The sequence below is a fragment of the Heterocephalus glaber genome, unplaced genomic scaffold (assembly GCF_053883595.1).
Source record: "Heterocephalus glaber isolate CG9 unplaced genomic scaffold, H.glaber_assembly_v1.0 deba00001594, whole genome shotgun sequence".
Taxonomy (NCBI): domain Eukaryota; kingdom Metazoa; phylum Chordata; class Mammalia; order Rodentia; family Bathyergidae; genus Heterocephalus; species Heterocephalus glaber.
The window spans coordinates 15,271,470-15,295,054 of NW_028258369.1; the positions used below are offsets into that span (position 1 = coordinate 15,271,470).

Consider the following 23,585-nt stretch of genomic DNA (forward strand, 5'->3'; position numbering starts at 1 on the left):
CTGTCAAAGCACCATGCCTTTTCTGCTCTCTTTCTGTGATCATTTCTACATAGTAAAAGCTCACTCATACCCTAAGATACAACTCCAGTGCTATGTTCTTCATGAAAAATTCCTTGATGCAATTCTTCCTTCATCAGAACAAATATTTCATACCCTTCTAGTTCACTATTCTTTTTGTATACCACATCGGTGACATATATATTAATGTCATCTATCCTCATTATTTTTGTCTATGTATTAATCAGATCATTTCTGTGAGGGCAGAAAATGTGTATTCATTCAACAGCTCTATATTCATCCAAAGTCAACTCCTAATAACATATAGCAGATGTTCAATGAATACCCATTGTTGAGTGGATTTATTAATACATTCAGACACACAAGCAGATAAGCTTTGCAATTTGCCTGTTAACACATGTGCCCTTGCTTCCTTCAAACCCTGGTGGGAAGGCACAGTGAAGAGGTGTCTTCTGAAAAGAAGAGAATTCCTAAGGAGCTACTAAATATTTTGTATTACATACAGTCTGAGCTCTTCTGCTAGTGGCAAGTGCTTACAGATTTTGGGGCTTCTGCAATGAGAGTCATATCACCAGGGAGTATTTCAGAGAATCTTAGCAAGGAGAGGTATGGGAAAATGACCTAATCCTGGCAGCCCTTGTGAAATGTCAGGGTGGGTCTCAGAGAGATCACAGAGCCCACTGAGAACCCTCCTAGAGTGAAGGCTGGGAAACAGCAGCTCTGTGCCAGAACATGTTCAGCTCCACTTGACTGAATGTACATTTTCATTCCTTTGAGATAAATACCAAGAAGGGAACTTCTGGGTCAAAAGTAGGTGTGTGATTAACTTATAAGAAAAGTAAACTTTTCACAAGTGATGATGATGTTTCGCATTTCCACCACTAATGTACGAGAGATTCAGTTCCTTCCCATGCTCAACACACGGTCTGCTCAGTGCTTTTTTGTTTCACTACTGGGGGTTGATGGTTGAACCTAGGGACTTCTCACTGAACTACATCCCTGGCCCTTTTTAATTTTTATTTTGAGACAGGGTCTCACGAAGTTTCTGGAATTGCAGGCATGGGGAACCACAACCAACCTCAGTGCTTTATTTTGAACCATTCTGGTGAATCTGTAGTGCTTTTAATTGACTACAATTAATTCTGCTTCTATTTGACATTTTCCTGAGGAATAATTTGTTGAAAATTGTTTTATGTGCTTTCTGACCACACATATGCCATCTTTAGTGAAGTGTCTGTTCAAGTGTTTTGCCCAATTTTTCTTGGACTATCTTTTTAGTGGACCATAGGAGTCCTAAATCTGCTGTCTTTTAGAAAGAGCCCAGAAAATACATTTCAGATCATTTAACAAGAATACATGTGTTCTGGTTCAGGGTATTTCATCCACATTTCACCCATATATACTATTTTTATCCACCATCATATTCCTAAGTATTGATACCACATATATTCTTTACTCATTAAAATGACATGTACTTTCAACTGGCTGGTTAATCTCGTGATTTCTGCTTCAGCTTGCTACAAAAGCTACAATAGTCCAATCTAACATATGAAAATAGATGTTGAGGACATTGAATTTTTTGATATTGCTATGAAGCCTATTGACTGAAAGCTATTTGGTACAAAAAACCCTTCCTGATAGTGGGTTAGTATTTATATTCACAGATTTTCCTATTCTAAATCAAATTAACTAGCCAGCAAGTTTTTATTGACTACTGAGTCATTTCTAAAAGATTTTACATATTAAATTCCAGTTTAAAAACCAAAAGCCTCTCTTTTTCCCTCAATATTATTTGCTTCTTTTGAAAACTTGAATTTACTTCCATCCTTTTTTGGCACCCATACAGCCAATGAGGAAATCAAATCACTTCTGGAAATTTTACATCATCAAAATCCCAGTACAAGTAACAGTAATAGTAATACTAATAAAAATTTACTTTGCAAAATAATTCATGGCACATCCATACAGTTCAATTCCCTTCTGTTTCACTGATTAGGAAATGGTTTCAAGAAGTAAGGAAACTGCTCCTGGCACAGTGTGCCCTGTGCAGTGGAGTAAGCTGGGGTCGGCCCCTGGTCCTTTGGCTCTTGCTGCCTGGGGCGTGCTCCTTGCTGGCCTGCAAGCACCCCTGAGTACAGGCAGTGGGTTTGTCAGGTTAATTTATGATGAGGCTTTTGCTATGGCTAATGACCCCTTGGAAGGCTTTCATGAAGTAAATCTTGCTTCACCTACTTCTCTGGACCTTAGCGTGTATGAATCAGGGACACAAGAGCAAACTACCTCAGCAAGTGTCATCTACCGGCCACATCCTTCAACTTTATGCTCCACTCTTGTCCAGGATAATGCATTGGCTCTTCCTACACAACCTGTGTATTCACCCCTCAGACATTTAAACTGTGTGGAAATATCTAATATCAGCATTCAGGTTACAGACCCAGAATCTTGTGTTACCTCAGGAGTTTCATCTGGGATAACTAAATTAACTACAAGAAAGGACAGCTGTAATGCAGAGAGGGAGTTTTTACAGGGTGCTATGGTTACAGAGGCTTGTGCTAGCAGTGATGATATATTTGGTTTGAGTACAGATAGTCTATCCTGTTTATGAAGCCCAACTGTTCTGGAAGTTAGAGAAAAGGGCTATGAAAGATTAAAAGAACTTGCAAAAGCTCAGCGGGAACCGAAGTTAAAAGATGAAGAAGGTGAAAGGCTTTCAAAAGTTTGAGATCAACTTGGACAGGAATTGGAAGAACTCACACCTAGTCTGCTTGAGGAAGCTCATAAGATGGTGAGAGAAGCAAATGTCAAGCAGGCAACTGCAGGAAAACAGCTGAAAGAAGCACAAGGGGAAATTGATGTTCTTCAAGCTGAAGTAGCTGCACTGAAGACTCTCATATTGTCCTGTTCTCCAACATCACCTACCCAAGAGCCTCTGCCAGGTGGAAAGACACCTTTTAAAAGGGGGCATACAAGACATAAAAGTACAAGCAGTGCTATGAGTAGGAGTCATCAGGACCTCAGTGTGACACAGCCAATTGTAAAAGACTGCAAAGAGGTAACTTGTCGAGGACTGTCCCCTCTGACTCTGTTGGTATTTGTTAATTCTCATCACTGAGGTGTCAGTTATGATTTTTGCCAGCAAAATTTTTAGTACTAAATGTGGCAATATTAAGATCGGGGAGGCTTTATCTAGAGCTGGCTGCTTTCAGGAATTCTTCACTTTCATTCTCTACCTGCCTGACCTCGGAGTACCTGCGAGAAACTTGGCTGATTTATCTCTGTATAATGAATTCAGATCTTGGAAGGATGAGCCCACAATGGACAGAACATGTCCTTTCTTAGATAAAATCTATCAGGAATATATCTTTCCATGTTTAACATTCTCAAAAAGCAAAGCTTTAAAAGCTGAAGTTAGCTTCAGCTGTTCTGGAGGCTATGGAAAACAATACTCTAAGCATTGAACCAGTGGGATTACAACCTATTCGATTTGTTAAAGCTTCTGCAGTTGAATGTGGAGGACCAAAAAAATGTGCTCTCACTGGCCAGATTAAGTCCTGTAAACACAAAATTAAAGTAGGGGACTCAAGCAACTATTATTATATTTCTCCATTTTGCAGATATAGGATCACTTCTGTATGTAATTTTTTCACATACATTCAATACATTCAGCAAGGACTTGTGAAACAGCAGGATTTTGATCAGATGTTTTTAGAAGTTATGCAGTTGAGAAAAGAGATATCATTGGCAAAGCTGGGTTATTTCAAAGAGAAACTTTGATGCACTGTGTGGGACCATGCACAAACCTTCCTGAACAACTGGAAATGGCTGAATATTTTTGTGGTTACTCAATATTTTTTTCCAAGAAGTGGGTCTAAGACTTTATCCCCCTTTTGCAAATTACACTGAGAAGTACTGTGATTTCTTTTCTACTGACCTATGCTGTGTTTGATTATTCTTTAGTTGGACACACTAAAATATAAAGAATTACAGGTGCACTACTGATTATGATTTATAGATGCAAAACTCCCCTCAATAAATAAATAAGTAAATAAATGTATGTATGTAAAAAAAAAGAAGTAAGGAAACTAATTTGAGGAGGGGGAGGAGCAAGATGGTGGCTAAGATCTTTCAGTGGCAATAGCCTCCATACGGATCGACAAAACTACCTTCACAATAGATAAAGAAGCCATGTGACGGACCATAGTGCCAGGTTTTAGTATAATAAAAAGGATGTATTGAGTGTTGAAGAAGGCAGAAAGGAAAGAGTTGCTGACTCCAACTCTCCCCCAACTCCAAGCAGTGTGAAGAGAGATACTGCCCACTTGAAGGAGGCACAGGGAATTCAGTCCAAGCCTTGGACTTCAAGCCCAGTAGAGGCCCTGCCAAGGTAAACTGGGCCCCAGGTATAGCCCCACAACTCTGGGCCCCACACCAATATTGGCAGATGGAACTGCTGAAGCACATTAGCCAAAAAGCTCTCTGCCTCCACCCCACCTTCCCCAGCCTCAGGTAGCATTGAGGGGAGCTGGACTCCACCTCCTGGGAGCAGGACACTGAGACTAGCACAGGACTTTGCCTTGGAGCTCGGTGCCGGGCCCGTTGCAGCAAGACTCAGTACCAGGAAGAAACCAAAGGCCCCATGTGTAGGCCAGAGCTGAGAGATGGAGCCCCTAGACCTTCCCTGGCACTGGGTGGAGAACTGCACACCAGTGGGCAGACACAAGTTTCTGCCTGAGTCACTGGCAGTCTTGGCATGGACCTGTGGTATCCCCCAAGGCAGCAGAATGCTCAGGTGCCTGCAGCTACAAGTTTCAGGTGGCACCCAGGTCAGCGTCAGGCTTGGTGGCCAAGGACATCTGCACCACCCTCAGGGACCACAGCGGTCCCCAGGTCAAGGCTCACAGAGGCAGCCTCTGGACCTGATCCAGCACCAGGCACAGATGCTCTCCCGCCCGCCGGCAGTGGAAGGGACTTGTGCTGCGGCTGCTTCACTGCCAGCTGTGCTGTTGGCCTGGGTGACCTGTACCTGTGAGACTCAGGAATGACCCAGCTCAGTGTCAGCAGTGGTGACAAGGACCGGCCTTCACCAACACTACCTCCCACTCCGGAAGCACAGCGTGCAGCAAGACGCCTTTCCTGAGGCGAAGCAAGGGCAGTTAGCACGGGACCTGTGCCTTAGACCTCGGTGCCAGGCTGGCAAAGCCTAACGCAGGGCAGATCCTAGAGCCTCTGTCTCCAGGCCAGCGCCCGCAGACACATCTCTGGAATAGCGCTGGTGTCAGGAGGAGTCGCGCTGCCCCAGTCTGTCACACTCTTCCAGCGGGCATCACCTGTGTCTGGCTGCAGCAGTCCTGGGCCCCAAGTGCCCTGCAGCAGTAGGCGGCCCTCAGCTGTGCAGGCCTTGGTCCTGCCACATGCTGTGCTAGTGTTGGCGGGCTCTGGGCTCCGGGTGTGCCTTAGTCAGCTCTCCTGTCTGGGAGACACCTCCCTCCCTCCATTGCAGAATTTCAGTCTGTTGTGGAATTCTGGCTCCTTCTCTACTGTGCCAATGGACTCAGATAAGTCTTTAAATATAAGTCTTCAAACCTACAAGAGTCCATTTTATTGTGAGGATAAGAATAACAACTTCAGAAGGCTATTGTAAAGTTGCAGTAATAAATTATTAATAAAGTGCTTAACAGCCTGAATGAATTAATAGTCATCACTATGAATACTCTGAAGAAAGACTGTATTACGGGTCCTATATTAGGGACACCTATCCTGGTTGAGGTGACAGTGGTTGAGTGCTGCTCAGGAAGGTCTGGGGGCTAAAAGAAGAGAATCTGTTTAACTGTACTGAAAGGAGAGTTGGAGTGTGTCAGACATCTGCGAACACAGGTGATTCCAGGGAACAATGAGTTAGTTGAGATGAGCATTGACCAGTTTGGCAACTGTGAAAATTGGAAGCAAAGTGTGATGAAAAAATATAAAACAAATACTTTACTGTAAATACTATTTAAAAACACTATCACACTCCCTTTGGTGCAAGTTTTCGTAACTCAGTTCCAATTCAAATGCTCAACTAATTAGGTAACATGTTTGAGTCACTATAAGACCAAGGCCACTCCTAAAGGAAACTAGCACTAGTCAGAAAATAGTGCCACCTCCTCAGAAGCAGAGAAAGTGGCAAGTAATTTTATAATTACTTTTATCTTAATCAGGGGTGATAAAAATGTATAAGAAGTCATGGGAGTCAGAGCCCAAGAATCAATTTGAAACAAAACTCAACTTTACCAGGTTCTCAATACTGCATAGACGTTATTATACATACCTCTGTAAGAGTACATTTTCTAACAAAATTACAATAAGAGACATGGCTTTGTTATTTCAAATATTAAGCCAATGCTTCCTGTATCCATGCCTTAAATGAAAATAGAAGTAATGCTGATGGCATAGAATATATGGGAAATACTGAGGCGATGGATGATAATTGGTTATTATTCAACTGCAATCAACTCAAAGAAATGCCATTTATTCATTTAATTTCAAACCCAGCTTGTCAGGTTTTAAAAATATTTAAAATTTCATTCCCCCCAATAAAAAAATGTACAATCTAAATGAACAGATGCTTCACAGAAGAAATACAAATGGGCAATAAATATATAAAAAATGTTCAGCACATTTAGCCATTAGAGAAATGTGAATGAAAACAACACTGGGATTTCACTTTACTCCAGTAAGAACGACCATTATCAAAGACTCAATATACAAATGCTGGTGGAGATATGGTGGAGAAGGAACTCTTCTAGATTGTTGGTGGGCATGGAGATGAGTACAACCACTGTGGAAAGCAATAGGGAGATTTCTCACCAAACTAAAAGTAGAAATTCCACTTGAAGCAGACATACTTCTCCTGGGTATCTTCCCAGAGGAACTAAAGTTATCGTACTACAGTGATACGTGCACACCCATGTTTGTAGCAATATAAAACACAATAGTTAAATCATGGAAGTGGACTATATGCCCATCACAGATGCCTGAATAAAGAAAAGGTGAGACATAGATCTTTATAATGAGATATAGATATATACCATAAAAGGATAATTTTGAGTCATCTGTAAGAAAATGGATGGATCTTGGGACCATAATGCTAAGTGAAATAAGTCAGTCTCAAAAGGTTAAACATCATATGACATGTCTAACTTGAGAGACCCAAAATATAAATGAAGAGCAAAATACAGATACATGTCAAGAGACAGGGAGGAACTCTTTGTTGGGATGGGATAGGGTCTTGGGGGAAGGAGAGGCAAGAAAAGGGGTAGAGGGGAATAAAAATGATCAAGAGGCACGTCTTAGTTACTTTTCTTATTGCTGAGACAAAGTACCCGATGCCCAAAGTTAGAGGAGGGAAGGTTTATTTGTGCACAATTTGTAGGGGTTTTAGGTGAGAGTTGGTTGGCTCCAAGGAGGGGTGGCATGGCAGAGGGGCATCACAGGGCAGCAAAGGAGCAAAGAAGCAGCAAGTCACAAGTGACAAGCAGTGGTCCTCTTTTGCTCTTTATGTCCTATCCAGGCAACCCACCCTTGGAGGAGGCAGCAGTCACCCCGGGGTGGGGCACCTTTCATCCCAGCATCGCACCACGAACCAATCCCAGCCTCACATCCTTGATCCCAGCAGCACACACCCTGGATAAAGCAACCTCTGAAATGCCTCACCCACGACTGCATGAGGTCTGGGGGGACATCTCGACGCAAGCCAGAGTGCCTGTAAACTTAGTACTCAGAAGACGTGAGGGAGGAGAATCACCACAAGTTCTAGGCCAGCCTGGGCTACAAGTGACATGCTGTGTAAACAAAGAAAACCCTAGTAGAATTTTACCCATATGCTATCTCATTTTCTCGAAATAAATAGTTTTACTGCTCCCTTTCCATGCTGGAAAAATGTTGTAAAACACTTGTTACACTGCTGGTCGTGGTGGTACACGCCTGTAATCTCAGCTCTCTGGAAGCTGAGGCAGGAGGATCACCATGAGTTCATAACAAGAGCCTGCCTCAAAAAGCAAAAAGCAAAACAGAATAAAACAAAAACTTGCTACACTGAAGAGAGCCTCAAAGACAATGATGTACAATCCCTCCCAAGCCCGCTCTGCCTTATGAATTCATCAGTCTCAGATTGTATTTGTGTGCATGGAACAGGTAAGCGTCCCTCGTGACTTCTGGAACATGAGTACCTGCCTCACATCTGGTTCACTGTTAAAACCCAAGCCCGGGGAGTGCATCTCCTGAGCCAAGCGGCCCCTCCAATTTTAAAGGAGCCTGGGACACCTAGTGGAGCCAGTCTATTCACAGACCGCCTGAAGGCAGTGATTGCAGACTGGAAAACAAACCTGAGGGAACCTCAGTGGACAGTGGGGAGTGGGAGTGGGGTGGAAGAGCGCCCTGGTGGTGTCAAGAAGTGAGTAGTCGGCCAGTGCATGAGAGAAACGTGTCGGAGGGAAAGATGGGGCACATCTGCACATGGTCTTAGGTAGGACCGGGTTAGCAGGAAGGAAGGGTCAGGGAAGACACAGATTGGGCACTGGCAGGGGGAGGGCCAGGACAGCATGGACCACTGAGTGGGGGTGGCCTTGGGAGCAGTGTGGAGGAGAGACCCTCTCCCTGGCGTGTGACCCGTGACAAGTGAGCATAGGCAGATAAAAGGGGTGGAGAAGAGGATGGGAAAGCTTTGGAGGGCTGTGAAGTAAATTGCCCCCTTCTCTAACCATAGCGTGTTGGACTCGCCTTTCCCTCCCTCCCCCGTGGACCCGTCCACGGGGTGTTCTGTCACGTCAGAGCCTCTGTGCCCAGCCAGGGCTTTTATTGGCTGGTGACTTGCTGACCAAAGAAAGCCCAAGGGCGTGGCCACCTCAGGGACAGGTATATAAAGGGGGGTCAGGCCCACACGGGGCAGACCGCTGGGAGGAGCTCCCGGGAGAAGCATGGCCAGGTGTCCAGCAGGGCAGAGCAGCGGCCAGAGGACCAGGCCGAGAAAGAAGAGAAGAGCAATTTCAGGGCCTAAACTGAAGGGAAAGGCGAGTAGACATCCAAGCTCCTCCCCTTGTCCCCCTTGACAGCCCTCCCAAGAGGCCTGAGGTCCCCAGACTGTACCCTTCTCATGAAGCCCCTGCTCCCATGGCTCCGCCCTCTGTCCCCCAGCCAGTGCTCTTCTGTGACCTCCCCGTGTGCTTCCAGGTGGCCAAGAAGTCAAGCAGGGCCAGAAGACCCGGTCCCCGGACAGGGAAGAAGCTCTCTCCCCGAGCATCGCCACGTCCTCCTCGAGATAGAAGAAGGAAACCCCAGCAGGGTTTGGCGGTCCTCAGCACCAACAGGGGGAGCAGCCCCAGCAAGATGCGCCAGGGCAGCAGCAGGGCCCTGGGCGCCCGGAAACGCTGCACCAGGAGAGGCCCAAAGAGAAGCCCTGCCAAGCTGGGGCGCAACAGGTCCACCCGAGGCCGAAGCCGAGGCCGCAGAGCCCCAGCCTCGCGCAAGACAATGCCAATGCGCTAGGCCAAGAGAGGTGGCCAGACACCTCGCTACCATCTGAGAGGTGGCCAGAGGTCTGCCTGCCTCTGCCTCCACTGAGGTAGACCTGAAAGTGTCCACCCACGCTTCCCCGTGATGGGGCAATAAACTAACTCTTGGCGACCTGAGAATGTGTCTGTGTGCTGTCTGGGGGCGGGGAGGGGACAAGGGAGGCAGGGAGGGAAGGTGGGGGAGAAGGGAGGAAGGTGGGGTCCTCCTGTTCCCAGGGATTGGAATTCGAGGGGGAGGGAGGGAGGGGAAGGGAGTGGAGAGGGAGGGGGAGGGAACTGCAAGGTGGGTCGGGAATAGAAGTCAGGGGAAGAGAGGGAGGGAGGGAGGAAAAGAGAGAGGGAGGGAGGGAGGAACTGTGGGAGGGTGGGAGGAAAAGGGGGAATATAGCGGGAGGGAGGGGACTGCACGATGGCGCAGGGCATCAGAAGTCGGGGTATGGAGGGGGCAGAGGGAGGAAAAGCGTGAGGGAGGCAGGAAGAGAGGCAGGGAGCTGCCCGCGAGGCCTGGGAACTGTTCCTCCCTCCTTCTCTCCCTTTCCCCCTCTGGCTTTGCTTCCCTCTGCCCCTCTCTACCCCTGACTTCTATTCCCCCATCCGGCATTGCAGTTCCCTCCCTCCCTCCCTCCCTCCCTCTCTCTCTCCAGGCCTCCTCTCTGTCCCTCCCTCAGCTCTCCCTCACCCTCCCTCCTTCCATTCCCTCCTCCCTCCCTCCTCCCTCCCTCCCTGCTCCCCTCCCTCCCTCCCTGCATTCCTCACTTCCTCTCTCCTCCCTCCCTCCCTCTCTTCCCGACTTCTATTCCCGACCCACCTTGCAGTTCCCTCCCTCCCCCTCCTCCTCTTCCCCTCCCTCCCTCCCCCTCTCCCTCCCCCTCCAATTTCAATCCCTGGGAACAGGATCCCACCTTCCTCCCTTCTCCTCCTGCCTTCCCTCCCTGCCTCCCTTGTCCCCTCCCCGCCCCCAGACAGCACACAGACACATTCTCAGGTCGCCAAGAGTTAGTTTATTGCCCCATCACGGGGAAGCGTGGGTGGACACTTTCAGGTCTACCTCAGTGGAGGCAGAGGCAGGCAGACCTCTGGCCACCTCTCAGATGGTAGCGAGGTGTCTGGCCACCTCTCTTGGCCTAGCGCATTGGCATTGTCTTGCGCGAGGCTGGGGCTCTGCGGCCTCGGCTTCGGCCTCGGGTGGACCTGTTGCGCCCCAGCTTGGCAGGGCTTCTCTTTGGGCCTCTCCTGGTGCAGCGTTTCCGGGCGCCCAGGGCCCTGCTGCTGCCCTGGCGCATCTTGCTGGGGCTGCTCCCCCTGTTGGTGCTGAGGACCGCCAAACCCTGCTGGGTTTCCTTCTTCTATCTCGAGGAGGACGTGGCGATGCTCGGGGAGAGAGCTTCTTCCCTGTCCGGGGACCGGGTCTTCTGGCCCTGCTTGACTTCTTGGCCACCTGGAAGCACACGGGGAGGTCACAGAAGAGCACTGGCTGGGGGACAGAGGGCGGAGCCATGGGAGCAGGGGCTTCATGAGAAGGGTACAGTCTGGGGACCTCAGGCCTCTTGGGAGGGCTGTCAAGGGGGACAAGGGGAGGAGCTTGGATGTCTACTCGCCTTTCCCTTCAGTTTAGGCCCTGAAATTCCTCTTCTCTTCTTTCTCGGCCTGGTCCTCTGGCCGCTGCTCTGCCCTGCTGGACACCTGGCCATGCTTCTCCCGGGAGCTCCTCCCAGCGGTCTGCCCCGTGTGGGCCTGACCCCCCTTTATATACCTGTCCCTGAGGTGGCCACGCCCTTGGGCTTTCTTTGGTCAGCAAGTCACCAGCCAATAAAAGCCCTGGCTGGGCACAGAGGCTCTGACGTGACAGAACACCCCGTGGACGGGTCCACGGGGGAGGGAGGGAAAGGCGAGTCCAACACGCTATGGTTAGAGAAGGGGGCAATTTACTTCACAGCCCTCCAAAGCTTTCCCATCCTCTTCTCCACCCCTTTTATCTGCCTATGCTCACTTGTCACGGGCCACACGCCAGGGAGAGGGTCTCTCCTCCACACTGCTCCCAAGGCCACCCCCACTCAGTGGTCCATGCTGTCCTGGCCCTCCCCCTGCCAGTGCCCAATCTGTGTCTTCCCTGACCCTTCCTTCCTGCTAACCCGGTCCTACCTAAGACCATGTGCAGATGTGCCCCATCTTTCCCTCCGACACGTTTCTCTCATGCACTGGCCGACTACTCACTTCTTGACACCACCAGGGTGCTCTTCCACCCCACTCCCACTCCCCACTGTCCACTGAGGTTCCCTCAGGTTTGTTTTCCAGTCTGCAATCACTGCCTTCAGGCGGTCTGTGAATAGACTGGCTCCACTAGGTGTCCCAGGCTCCTTTAAAATTGGAGGGGCCGCTTGGCTCAGGAGATGCACTAAGCCTTTTCCATGCGCACAAATATGATCTGAGACTCATGAATTCATAAGGCAGAGCGGGCTTGGGAGGGATTGTACATCATTGTCTTTGAGGCTCTCTTCAGTGTAGCAAGTTTTTGTTTTATTCTGTTTTGCTTTTTGCTTTTTGAGGCAGGCTCTTGTTATGAACTCATGGTGATCCTCCTGCCTCAGCTTCCAGAGAGCTGAGATTACAGGCGTGTACCACCACGACCAGCAGTGTAACAAGTGTTTTACAACATTTTTCCAGCATGGAAAGGGAGCAGTAAAACTATTTATTTCGAGAAAATGAGATAGCATATGGGTAAAATTCTACTAGGGTTTTCTTTGTTTACACAGCATGTCACTTGTAGCCCAGGCTGGCCTAGAACTTGTGGTGATTCTCCTCCCTCACGTCTTCTGAGTACTAAGTTTACAGGCACTCTGGCTTGCGTCGAGATGTCCCCCCAGACCTCATGCAGTCGTGGGTGAGGCATTTCAGAGGTTGCTTTATCCAGGGTGTGTGCTGCTGGGATCAAGGATGTGAGGCTGGGATTGGTTCGTGGTGCGATGCTGGGATGAAAGGTGCCCCACCCCGGGGTGACTGCTGCCTCCTCCAAGGGTGGGTTGCCTGGATAGGACATAAAGAGCAAAAGAGGACCACTGCTTGTCACTTGTGACTTGCTGCTTCTTTGCTCCTTTGCTGCCCTGTGATGCCCCTCTGCCATGCCACCCCTCCTTGGAGCCAACCAACTCTCACCTAAAACCCCTACAAATTGTGCACAAATAAACCTTCCCTCCTCTAACTTTGGGCATCGGGTACTTTGTCTCAGCAATAAGAAAAGTAACTAAGACGTGCCTCTTGATCATTTTTATTCCCCTCTACCCCTTTTCTTGCCTCTCCTTCCCCCAAGACCCTATCCCATCCCAACAAAGAGTTCCTCCCTGTCTCTTGACATGTATCTGTATTTTGCTCTTCATTTATATTTTGGGTCTCTCAAGTTAGACATGTCATATGATGTTTAACCTTTTGAGACTGACTTATTTCACTTAGCATTATGGTCCCAAGATCCATCCATTTTCTTACAGATGACTCAAAATTATCCTTTTATGGTATATATCTATATCTCATTATAAAGATCTATGTCTCACCTTTTCTTTATTCAGGCATCTGTGATGGGCATATAGTCCACTTCCATGATTTAACTATTGTGTTTTATATTGCTACAAACATGGGTGTGCACGTATCACTGTAGTACGATAACTTTAGTTCCTCTGGGAAGATACCCAGGAGAAGTATGTCTGCTTCAAGTGGAATTTCTACTTTTAGTTTGGTGAGAAATCTCCCTATTGCTTTCCACAGTGGTTGTACTCATCTCCATGCCCACCAACAATCTAGAAGAGTTCCTTCTCCACCATATCTCCACCAGCATTTGTATATTGAGTCTTTGATAATGGTCGTTCTTACTGGAGTAAAGTGAAATCCCAGTGTTGTTTTCATTCACATTTCTCTAATGGCTAAATGTGCTGAACATTTTTTATATATTTATTGCCCATTTGTATTTCTTCTGTGAAGCATCTGTTCATTTAGATTGTACATTTTTTTTATTGGGGGGAATGAAATTTTAAATATTTTTAAAACCTGACAAGCTGGGTTTGAAATTAAATGAATAAATGGCATTTCTTTGAGTTGATTGCAGTTGAATAATAACCAATTATCATCCATCGCCTCAGTATTTCCCATATATTCTATGCCATCAGCATTACTTCTATTTTCATTTAAGGCATGGATACAGGAAGCATTGGCTTAATATTTGAAATAACAAAGCCATGTCTCTTATTGTAATTTTGTTAGAAAATGTACTCTTACAGAGGTATGTATAATAACGTCTATGCAGTATTGAGAACCTGGTAAAGTTGAGTTTTGTTTCAAATTGATTCTTGGGCTCTGACTCCCATGACTTCTTATACATTTTTATCACCCCTGATTAAGATAAAAGTAATTATAAAATTACTTGCCACTTTCTCTGCTTCTGAGGAGGTGGCACTATTTTCTGACTAGTGCTAGTTTCCTTTAGGAGTGGCCTTGGTCTTATAGTGACTCAAACATGTTACCTAATTAGTTGAGCATTTGAATTGGAACTGAGTTACGAAAACTTGCACCAAAGGGAGTGTGATAGTGTTTTTAAATAGTATTTACAGTAAAGTATTTGTTTTATATTTTTTCATCACACTTTGCTTCCAATTTTCACAGTTGCCAAACTGGTCAATGCTCATCTCAACTAACTCATTGTTCCCTGGAATCACCTGTGTTCGCAGATGTCTGACACACTCCAACTCTCCTTTCAGTACAGTTAAACAGATTCTCTTCTTTTAGCCCCCAGACCTTCCTGAGCAGCACTCAACCACTGTCACCTCAACCAGGATAGGTGTCCCTAATATAGGACCCGTAATACAGTCTTTCTTCAGAGTATTCATAGTGATGACTATTAATTCATTCAGGCTGTTAAGCACTTTATTAATAATTTATTACTGCAACTTTACAATAGCCTTCTGAAGTTGTTATTCTTATCCTCACAATAAAATGGACTCTTGTAGGTTTGAAGACTTATATTTAAAGACTTATCTGAGTCCATTGGCACAGTAGAGAAGGAGCCAGAATTCCACAACAGACTGAAATTCTGCAATGGAGGGAGGGAGGTGTCTCCCAGACAGGAGAGCTGACTAAGGCACACCCGGAGCCCAGAGCCCGCCAACACTAGCACAGCATGTGGCAGGACCAAGGCCTGCACAGCTGAGGGCCGCCTACTGCTGCAGGGCACTTGGGGCCCAGGACTGCTGCAGCCAGACACAGGTGATGCCCGCTGGAAGAGTGTGACAGACTGGGGCAGCGCGACTCCTCCTGACACCAGCGCTATTCCAGAGATGTGTCTGCGGGCGCTGGCCTGGAGACAGAGGCTCTAGGATCTGCCCTGCGTTAGGCTTTGCCAGCCTGGCACCGAGGTCTAAGGCACAGGTCCCGTGCTAACTGCCCTTGCTTCGCCTCAGGAAAGGCGTCTTGCTGCACGCTGTGCTTCCGGAGTGGGAGGTAGTGTTGGTGAAGGCCGGTCCTTGTCACCACTGCTGACACTGAGCTGGGTCATTCCTGAGTCTCACAGGTACAGGTCACCCAGGCCAACAGCACAGCTGGCAGTGAAGCAGCCGCAGCACAAGTCCCTTCCACTGCCGGCGGGTGGGGGAGCATCTGTGCCTGGTGCTGGATCAGGTCCAGAGGTTCCCTGTGTGAGCCCTGGCCTGGGAACCGCTGTGGTCCCTGAGGGTAATGCAGATGTCCTTGGCCGCCAAGGCTGACGCTGAACTGGGTGCCACCTGAAACTCGCAGCTGCAGGCACCTGAGCAGTCAGGGGTGGGTGGCTGGAGTGCTCCAGGACTTGCAATGCTCTAGGCAGAAACAAGTCTGCCCATGGTGTGCGGGCCTCCACCGAGGGCCAGTGCAGGCCTAGAGGCTCCATCTCTGAGCTCGGCCCTACACACAGCGACTCTGGTTTCTGCCTGTGTGAGTCTTGCTGCAGCTGGCCCAGCACTGAGCTGCAAAACAAAGTCCTGTGCTAGCCGTGGTGACTTGCTACTTAACGGAAGGAGTCTTGCTCCCCCCACTGCTGCCTGAGGCTGGGAGGGGGAAGATCGAGGCAGCGAGCTTCTTGGCTCATGTGCTTCCAGCAGTTCGGTCTGCAGACGCTGGCGGGGGGCCGGGGATGGTGGGGCTCTACCTGGCGCCCACTTTCTCCTCAGCAGGGCTGCTACTGTTTTGATGTCTGAGGCCTGGACTTCATTCCCTCTCCCTCTCCCTTGGGCCCGCACTTCACACTGCTCGGGGCAGGGAGTGGGACGACATCAGCAACTCCTCCCTTCCTGCCTTCTTCAGAGCATCTTTTCTTTTTATGACACTAAGATCCGGTGCCATGGTCTCTCACATTGTGTCCTTAGGTCTTTGGACCCCAAGTTTTTCTTTCCATTTGTATTATTTTAACTTTTGTCATATTTTATTTGGGGGGGGAGGGAGTTTGGAGTGTTATCACCCGTTTTCTTGTTCTCCCTATTAAGATATTGCTTTGTTTTATTTGTTTGATTGGGTCTTTCTCTCTCTCTCTTTCTCTCTCTCTCCCCCCCTTTCCTTCTTCCATATCTCTCTCTTCTTTTCTCATTCAACTTTTCTCTCATTCTACTTTTTTCTTTATTCTTTTTTCATTTCTCCCCTAATTTCATCTCTACTGCTTCTGGTTTATCCCTTTCCTTGTTGGTTTTTTCTGTTACTGTTACCATGGGCTTTTTATTAGGATTCTTTATTGTACATTTATTACATTCTCTCCATTTTCTATTATGCAATTTTTCAAATTCTGTTTTTTTCAAGCGCTCGTTCCCTGCAACCTCTATCCTTACTAGTATAACCATTAGCCATTAACTACTATGAATCTGTAGACAGTTAGCTATATCTTACTACAGTTGAACACCGTTCTATTGTTAACGGAGGTAAAATTCCTCTACTGAGTAGATACATAGTGTACATCAATATGCTGTTTCTACTAGAGTTTGTGCTATTAACTAGAGATCTCACTTCTATAGTTAAGTGTGCTACACGGTTGGATCCTAGGGTTCATCACTATCCAGTTTTATTTGATACTACTGTGTTTGTTGATTTTACTACTTTAGCCAAGCTGGCTTAGATGTTGTTATCAATTGGTTTTCTCGTTTGTCAATATCTAGATTGCCTTGGGGTCATAAACAACACCACAGCCCATTCCCAAAGAACTGGATACTGGGATAAATAGGCTACATTCTCCTCTCCCAAAGAAACAGAAGTGGTTGGATCCTGAAACAGGCCTAAAGGCCAATAGCTAGGCACATGTAGAGGACATTTCTGAAAAGGAGTCATTACTTAAAGAGGTCTCAATAGTAGCAATAAAGCCATCCACTATAAACAAACCGCAAGTCTCAGCACAGAAAACAAACAATCAAACAAACAAAGAAAAGAAGAAAATGAGGGAAGGAGGAGACAAAATACTTCCAAAAGCTTCCAAGTCCTCCAAAGGACATTCAGTGAACATCAAGGGAGAAGTAATCAAAAGCCACACAGCTGAAATGTTTGAAACATCAACAGTGGAGATAACTAAACAGATCAATAATATGTTTGACAAATTCAAAGCACAGATAATTAAAGGCATAATGATCCTAATAAAACAAATAATAGATGAGTCTAGCTTACTGGATGAGCTAAAGAAAAGGATACAAACCATGAATGCCCAGCATAAAAAACAGTTGGAGTCCATAAAAGTGTTTCAAACAGAAATCTTGGAGACTAAAATTTTTATTGAAATTATGGGCAACAAAAAATTAAACCTAGATCCCTATCTCTCACCAAGCACTAAACTAGAATTGAAATGGATCAAAGATCTAAATATAAAAACAGAAACACTGAACCTGCTGGAAGATAGTATAGGTAGAACTCTTGAAGACATTGGCATAGGAAAAGACTTTAAGAACAAATCCTCATTTTCACATGAAGTAGCACAAAGAGTCAACAACTGGGATCCCATCTTGTTAAAAAAAACTTCTGCATACCAAGAGAAACCAACAACAGAGTGAAGAGACAACCCACAATGTGGGAAAAAATTTTTACCAGCTGTTCCTCAGACAAAGGACTACTATCTAGAATATATAAAGAACTAGAAGTCAATGGTGAAAGACGGGCATCACAGGGCAGCAAAGGAGCAAAGAAGCAGCAAGTCACAAGCGACAAGCAGTGGCCCTCTTTTGCTCCTTATGTCACAAGCGATACCTCAAAGAACTAGGACTGGAAGTCCCATTTGACCCAGCTATTCCCCTGCTGGGTATCTTCCCAAAGAAGTAAAAGAATCATACCACAGTGTTATGTGTGCACCCATATTCAGAGCAGCACAATTTGTAATAGCTAAGACTTGGAAGCAGCCCAATTGCCCATCAACTGGAGACTGGATAAAGAAAGTATGGGTTTTTTTTTTTTTTTTTTTACAAAATGGAGTACTACTCAGCCATAAAAAATGAGAAATTAGAGACATTTATTGCTAAATGGGTGCACATTGAGGTGATACTCTTAAGTAAAATAAACAGGATACACATGTGCAAATACCAAATAGTTTCTCTGGTGTGAGAAACTGAAAGTGTAAATAAGGACCAAAAGGTATAATAGATAATGTGAAATAGGAAGAAAAGGGGCAAAGGGGAAGGGGAAGTGGGAAGGGTAGGGGAAAGGAAAGAAGCGAATGGAATCAATATGAGAAAATGAAAAAATGGAAACAAAGTCTTTGTAAATAGGGAGGGATGGAGGGGTTGAAGGGAGGGCAGGGGGAGGGGAAAAAATAAGAACCAAGAGAGATTATGTAAAGGTGCAAATTTCCAATGATGAATGTAGCTGTATTATATATTGATTTCCACAGTGGTTGCACCAGTCTACACTCCCACCAGCAGTGCAGCAGTGTTCCTCTTTCCCCACAGCCCCAACAGCATTTGCTATTGGTTGATTTCATGATAGCAGCCATTCTTTCTGGAGTGAGGTGAAATCTCAGCATTGTTTTCATTTGCAACTCTGGAATGACCAGTGATGTTGAACATTTTTTCATATGTTTATTTGCTATTTGTACTTCTTTGTCTGAGAGATGTCTGTTCATTTCAAATGCCTATTTTTGGATCGGGTCTCTAAATTTGGGAGGTCTGATTTTTTTTAACTTCTTTATAGATTCTATATAGCAGACCTTTGTTTGAGGAACAGCAGGTGAAAATTTTTTCCTTCTCTGTGGGTTGTCTCTTCATACTGTTGGTGGTTTCTCTTGCTGTGAAGAAGCTTTTTAATAAGAAGTGATCCCATTTGTTGATTGTTTGTGCTAGTTCATGGGCAACTGAGGTTTTGTTCATAAAATCTTTTCATATACCAATGTCTTCAAGAGTTCTACTTAACCTCTGTTCCAGCCAGTTCAGTTTTTCTGTTTTAATATTTAGATCTTTAATCCTTTTTGATTTTAGTTTAGTGCATGGTGAGAGATGTAGGTCTAGTTTTAAACTTTGGTGAGTTGAAACCCAGTTTTTCCAACACCATTTACTAAAGAGGCTATCTTTCCTTCAGTAAGTGTGTTGGCTCCTTTGTGGAATATGAGATGGCTGAGTGTGTCTGGAGTTGTTTCTGCATCTTCTAATCTGCTCCGCTGGTCCTCAGGTCTGTTTCTTTGCCAGTACCATGCTGCTTTTATCACACTAGCTTTGTAGTATAGTTTCAAGTTGGGGGTTGTGATACCCCCTACCTTGTCTTTATTGCCTGGAATTGCTTTTGGTATTCTAGGTCTCTTCTTGTTCCAAATGAATTTTTGGACTGTTTTCTCAAGGTCCATGAAGTATGCTGCTGGAATTTCAATTGGCATTGCATTGACTCTGTCTAGCAGTTTTGGAAGTATGGCCATTTTCACTGTCAGTTCTTCCTACGCAGGAGCAAGGGATGTCTTTCCATTTTCTGAAATCATCTTCAATCTCTGTTTTCAGAGTCTTTGATTTCTTTTATTAGGTTGATTCCTGGGTATTTCAGTTTTTTGGATGGTATTGTGAAAGGAATTGTTTGCCCTATTTCTCTCTCAGTGAGTCTGTTGTTCTTGTAGAGGAACGCTATTGATTTTTGTGTGTTGACCTTGTATCCAGCTCCTTTACTGAATTTGGTTATTAAATCTAGAAGACTTTTGGTGGAGTTCTTGGGGTCTTCTATATAGCGTATCATGTCAACTGCAGATAATGGCAATGTGACTTCTTCATTTCCTATCTTTGTTCCTTTTATTTCTTTTTCTTGTCTAATTGCTGTGGCTGATGTTTCCAAGACTATATTGAATAGGAGTGGTGATAGTGGACATCCTTGTCTTGTTCCTGATTTTAGTGTGAAGGATTTCAGTTTTTGACCATTTAGTATGATATTGGCTGTTGGTTTGTCATAGATGGCTTTTATCAGATTGAGGTAGACACCGTCTATTCCAATTTTTGTAGGGTTTTTATCATAAATGCATGTTGGATTTTGTTGAATGCTTTTTCTGCATCTACTGAGATGATCATATGGTTTTTGTCCTTGACTCTATTGATATAGTGTATTGCATGTATTGATTTGCATATGTTGAACCATCCCTGGGATTAATCCCACTTGGTCAGGGTTTATGATCTTCTTGAGAATCTTCTGCATTCTGTTTGCCAGTATCTTATTGAGGAATTTTGCATCTATGTTCATTAGTGAGATTAGTATAGAATTTTGATGGAGGTTGAGTTTCAAATTTATAAGACAAAACTTCCAGAGATGTATTGCATAATCATATAAATGTAATTAGCACTATTGATCATAGAAGTGATCATGAAACTCACTTAGAAATGATTTAGATGGTAGATTTTGTATTTTCTACCATAAATTTTGAAATGAATTAATTTTAGAACGAAGGTACCAAGCTTTTACATATACCATCATAGAGGCTTAGGAGGTGACTTGGTAAAGTGAGAAGCTAACATAGGTGATGGCATTGATAGACAAAACTCAATTACAGAACTATCACTTTAATAGCTCTATTTCATCCAACAAATTAAAACATTTTAAAGCTTCAATTCCTGTGTCTGTAACATACTTATTTTGTAAGTGTTTTGATCAGTCTAAAAGAAATCATCAATGTTCAGTTTCTAATATTCTAGAAAAATGACAACTACACTAATGGCAATGATGATGATGATGATGATAAAAATGATAGCAACTTGTCGCAAGGTGCTAAGGGAGAGAGAAAAAGTGAAAGACAATTCCCAATCCTAAAAGTCTATTAATGTTTTGGACTTTCTCTGTTTCCATCTTACAGGGTAACCTCCTTTTTGGCTTGGGAGGCTGTGGGAGCCTGTGACAGACTTAGTCATGTAAAATGATAAGCCCCAAACCCACTATTGTTCCAAACTCTTTATTCATTTTGCAGGAGCAAAATAACCTTCTCAAATCCTGACCTGATTCAAGATGCTAATGAGTTATGCTGGCCTCGGCTATGAAAGCGTATGTATTCAAATGCTAGGAAGGGCACACTGCACACCACACATTGCCCACTCTGTACTTGGATCAATCTATCTTTGTGCTCACAGATCTTAGCTGTCCTGTAGCCTGCCCTATGGCTTCCAGTTGCAGATAATAATGTCATGCATTGCAGCCACTTCACCACTTCCTACAGTATATATTATTTTTGCACCTTCCTTTTGAAATTTTCTTTGCAGGAAAAACCTTTCATAGTGTATCATGATTGTGGCTATAAAGAATTTTTAATATAGTGTACTGGGTTAATATAAAATATGAATGAGTAGAAAATAAAAAGGGCCAGTTAGCTAAAAAAAAGAGTGGTGGGGTTTTTCCACCATAAATGATCAATAAAAACAAATGTGGTTCTCAAATAAGTTTCAGATTTTGATTATTTAGGTCAAGGCCCGACAAACTACTTCGCTAAAGAACCAGGTAGTAAATATTTCAGGATTTGCAGGCTGAAGTGTCTCTGACACAGCTACTCAACTCTGCCACTGAAGCACAAAAGCAGCCATAAACAATACATAAATAAATTAGCATAGCTGTATTTATGGACTCTGAAATGTGAATCTCATATAACTTTCAATTTTCATTAAATATTATTCTTCTTTTGATATTTTCCAACCTTTTAAAATATAAATATCATTTTTAGTTAGCAGGTTGCACAAGCATAAGTCATAGGCCAGAGCTGACCTTCAGGCTATACTTTGCTGACACCTGATCTTGGTTAGCTGCTATTTAGAATATTAGTACCAAGAGCTGCAATACACATCCAAAAACTAAAATCCAAACATTTTAAAAAGCATACTGAGATGTTTGTTATCTGATTTAAGTGTTTTTCCCCATTAACATACTTCAGCATTTCTCTACACAGATATAGCCCTTTTTCATCATTTCGAGGACTGTCAAAGCACCATGCCTTTTCTGCTCTCTTTCTGTGATCATTTCTACATAGTAAAAGCTCACTCATACCCTAAGATACAACTCCAGTGCTATGTTCTTCATGAAAAATTCCTTGATGCAATTCTTCCTTCATCAGAACAAATATTTCATACCCTTCTAGTTCACTATTCTTTTTGTATACCACATCGGTGACATATATATTAATGTCATCTATCCTCATTATTTTTGTCTATGTATTAATCAGATCATTTCTGTGAGGGCAGAAAATGTGTATTCATTCAACAGCTCTATATTCATCCAAAGTCAACTCCTAATAACATATAGCAGATGTTCAATGAATACCCATTGTTGAGTGGATTTATTAATACATTCAGACACACAAGCAGATAAGCTTTGCAATTTGCCTGTTAACACATGTGCCCTTGCTTCCTTCAAACCCTGGTGGGAAGGCACAGTGAAGAGGTGTCTTCTGAAAAGAAGAGAATTCCTAAGGAGCTACTAAATATTTTGTATTACATACAGTCTGAGCTCTTCTGCTAGTGGCAAGTGCTTACAGATTTTGGGGCTTCTGCAATGAGAGTCATATCACCAGGGAGTATTTCAGAGAATCTTAGCAAGGAGAGGTATGGGAAAATGACCTAATCCTGGCAGCCCTTGTGAAATGTCAGGGTGGGTCTCAGAGAGATCACAGAGCCCACTGAGAACCCTCCTAGAGTGAAGGCTGGGAAACAGCAGCTCTGTGCCAGAACATGTTCAGCTCCACTTGACTGAATGTACATTTTCATTCCTTTGAGATAAATACCAAGAAGGGAACTTCTGGGTCAAAAGTAGGTGTGTGATTAACTTATAAGAAAAGTAAACTTTTCACAAGTGATGATGATGTTTCGCATTTCCACCACTAATGTACGAGAGATTCAGTTCCTTCCCATGCTCAACACACGGTCTGCTCAGTGCTTTTTTGTTTCACTACTGGGGGTTGATGGTTGAACCTAGGGACTTCTCACTGAACTACATCCCTGGCCCTTTTTAATTTTTATTTTGAGACAGGGTCTCACGAAGTTTCTGGAATTGCAGGCATGGGGAACCACAACCAACCTCAGTGCTTTATTTTGAACCATTCTGGTGAATCTGTAGTGCTTTTAATTGACTACAATTAATTCTGCTTCTATTTGACATTTTCCTGAGGAATAATTTGTTGAAAATTGTTTTATGTGCTTTCTGACCACACATATGCCATCTTTAGTGAAGTGTCTGTTCAAGTGTTTTGCCCAATTTTTCTTGGACTATCTTTTTAGTGGACCATAGGAGTCCTAAATCTGCTGTCTTTTAGAAAGAGCCCAGAAAATACATTTCAGATCATTTAACAAGAATACATGTGTTCTGGTTCAGGGTATTTCATCCACATTTCACCCATATATACTATTTTTATCCACCATCATATTCCTAAGTATTGATACCACATATATTCTTTACTCATTAAAATGACATGTACTTTCAACTGGCTGGTTAATCTCGTGATTTCTGCTTCAGCTTGCTACAAAAGCTACAATAGTCCAATCTAACATATGAAAATAGATGTTGAGGACATTGAATTTTTTGATATTGCTATGAAGCCTATTGACT

The 23,585-nt window shown here is 44.4% G+C and overlaps 2 long non-coding RNA genes and 1 pseudogene across 2 annotated transcripts; 2 read left to right on the top strand and 1 right to left on the bottom strand.

Moving 5' to 3' along the window:
- The first annotated feature begins 2,179 nt into the window (after positions 1-2,179).
- Positions 2,180-3,792, top strand: LOC147823280 (rab-3A-interacting protein-like; annotated as a pseudogene).
- Positions 3,793-8,410: 4,618 nt separating this feature from the next.
- Positions 8,411-9,678, top strand: LOC147823281 (uncharacterized). The gene is made up of 2 exons (XR_015444152.1): positions 8,411-9,065; positions 9,226-9,678. It is a non-coding gene; the product is annotated as an uncharacterized LOC147823281 (long non-coding RNA).
- Positions 9,679-10,552: 874 nt separating this feature from the next.
- LOC147823282 (uncharacterized) lies at positions 10,553-11,540 on the bottom strand. The gene is made up of 2 exons (XR_015444153.1): positions 11,165-11,540; positions 10,553-11,004 (listed from the first exon to the last, which is right to left on the bottom strand). It is a non-coding gene; the product is annotated as an uncharacterized LOC147823282 (long non-coding RNA).
- Positions 11,541-23,585: the final 12,045 nt, after the last annotated feature.